Source organism: Acyrthosiphon pisum, chromosome A1 (genome assembly GCF_005508785.2).
Source record: "Acyrthosiphon pisum isolate AL4f chromosome A1, pea_aphid_22Mar2018_4r6ur, whole genome shotgun sequence".
Taxonomy (NCBI): domain Eukaryota; kingdom Metazoa; phylum Arthropoda; class Insecta; order Hemiptera; family Aphididae; genus Acyrthosiphon; species Acyrthosiphon pisum.
The window spans coordinates 87,396,505-87,399,527 of NC_042494.1; positions in this window are offsets into that span (position 1 = coordinate 87,396,505).

Genomic DNA, 3,023 nt, shown 5'->3' on the forward strand with positions numbered 1-3,023 from the left:
GCTCAGAATCGTTTTTCTTATACAGTGATAATTATATCATTGAATTCAAATTTAATACTATCCATTATACAGTGACCGACTTTTAACCTACTGTACAGCAGAGTGACATTCACTTACCCACCTTTTTTTTAAAATTATTTTTTATTTTTATACAGATTTCACTACTTCATACGATTTTTAACTTTGTGGATGGCTTCTGATATAAAATTTAATCTAGATTGTACTTTTAAAAGGACATAACACTGGTTTTTAATTGTTGTCTCCGTCTTACAAGTGAGTAATATATATCTACCAAATTTACGCTCAGAAGATCACGTTTAGCTTCGTTAGTTTCAAAATTAAAGTGCGAATCGACCTACCTATTATGAAACTTGATGGTATACGAAAATTATCTGCTTGTTTGTATGTGGGTTGTTTACGATAATTCAGTTTTTATAAGTGAGTTATGAGCATTTTTAATTTACGATATACCTATTATATTATATACCTACAAAATTTTCTAAAAATTAAACTATCGTAAAACATTTACACAGTGGCGTAGTCAGGATTATGAAATGGAGGGGGGGGGTGTTTAAGTATTTTAATACCAAGTTTTTACAGTTTTCGTATATAAATAAATTTAGTGTTCGGGACATGACTTGTTGCACTAAAAATTATCGAAATATGCAGTCAAAATTGTTAAAATATTATGTTTAAATATATGTATATATAATAATATATTTACATTTATCTATTATAGCTACATTTTTATATTATTTTTGAAAAATGCATAAAACATATTACAATTTTGGTAATAAAAAACTAAAAAAGGTGGGCAAGTGGGTGTCGCTATGCTGTACAGAATATTACAAGTGGGTCACTGAACACTGTAATGAATGGTGTTAAATTTGAATTCAATGATATAATACCATTGTATACGAAAAACGATTCTGAACGATCACTGGCGGTCAGTCAGCCTATGATGATATTAAGGTGACTAAAGTAAATTATATATAACCTATTTACGTGGAACCTTGTTTTAAATTTTTAATCTTTAGCTATAAAAGACAGTCAGAGTTGATGTATTTTTTCACTTTTGAAAAAAAAAACTGTATTTTTCATTTTAAATTGCCTTTTTTTGTTTAAAACGATTTTTAAATTAGTATATTTAAAACAACTTAATTTTAATTTAATATGTATTTTACTTATACGAAAAAATTAACCTAATATACCTAATACAAAATATAGGTATTTACATATTAACTATATTGTAATGTATAGTATATTTTGATAAATCAAAAGCTTGTGCCACTTCCTATATTTTATTGTTTTTTATTTTAATTTTTTTCTAGTTTAGACAAGTTGATTTCTTTTAATTATTGATGCTAAATTTTAAAGTGTAGTTGACAGTTGTTTAATTGTAAGTGTTACATATTTGTATTTTACTTATGTCTGTGTTATGAATTTATGATATTATATGTGTTACTAAAATGAAGGGCGATAAACAATAATAGATATAATTTTAAATTTTTTTCTGAATGATATTTATTATTCTTTATTAATAATAAACCAAAAAAAAATATATTTATTTAAAAAAAACACATTATTCACTTGGATTTTACACTGTTTTAAACATATTTTTTATTCATTTTAAACAACTAACAAAACGTTTAAAACAAATGTTTTAAATTCATGTTTTAAAAATGTTTAAAACAAGTTGTGTTTAAAACATAACAACCCTTATATAAACCCTTTTATTAAAAGTTCAACATTTTATACATTTTTAACTACAAAATAATTATTACATTTTAAATTTGATAAATTTTGTCAAAATTTGTACTTTAAATGCTTATAAAAAAAATTGTTCCTTTATATTCTTAATATTTTTCAACTGCTATTGTAACTCGTTTGTAACAATATATCAGGAGCGTTGCATCAAATTGTCACGCTTTTTACCCAAAAAATAACATTTTATTGATATTTATAGAAAAAAAAAACTAAAAAAATTGAAGACTGACAATGTCAGTAATCAACTCAAAAAGGAGTCATAATATTTTCAAAATTGTATGGTGTATAGAAAATGAAAATATTAAGATACTGGAAATCGGAAGTCTTGATAAAGTATAATAATAAACATTGCGAAGACGCGCGACGCTGGCACTGTTGCCCGTTTCCTGCATAGTGCATACTGCTTAGTGCTCAGATTGCTCAGAAATCTGCTAATCGATTACGATTATAGAGACTAGAGTGCTCACCACTTTAATTAGTACCTAACTGGCTACCTATAAAAAAACATCAATTACAATATTAAAAATGAAACATGTCCAGTAAAAAGGTGGGCACTAGTTTAAAAAATAAGACAAGAAAAGTTGGTCAAACAAGAAGAAGTATTAAATAAAACAATTTTTATAGTTTTGTTTTATTTCATGCAACAATACCCCCCCCATGTTATGTATGCAACATTGCAAACATGATCTTTTACCGGAACAGATAGTTATATATATTTAGATATTTTACAGTATAATCAGCTAGTACAGTGCTTCTCAAATTTTTTTTACATGAGGTTCTTTAAATTTAATGTAAAACTGTCAAGGCCCCTTAATCAAAATTATTGTTTTTTCTAAATTAGGTATATACTAAAATTACATGTACTATTTCAAACAGATAAATTATTAAAATTCATAGTAAATTAATGTTTTAATATACCTTTGAGAAATATTAATAATAATATTAAAATTTAAGTATTTAAACTTTTTCCATAAACACTTAAAGTCTAAAGAAAATAAGCATTGATCTAGGATGTTCATATAAGTCTATCAACCATTTAGCATATAGATATGTTTCTATCCCCAGGATCTCAGTTAATATGTAATAATATATAGGTAATAACATTTATTTTATAATATACAATAAATACTATGAATTTATTATAAAATCAATGGTGATAGGCAGTGCTCGACTTGGCAAAATTAAAGTAGGGGGACTCTGTTACTTTAAAAAAATGAGCGTCCCCATATCACTTATTAAATGTTACTGAGCCGTGG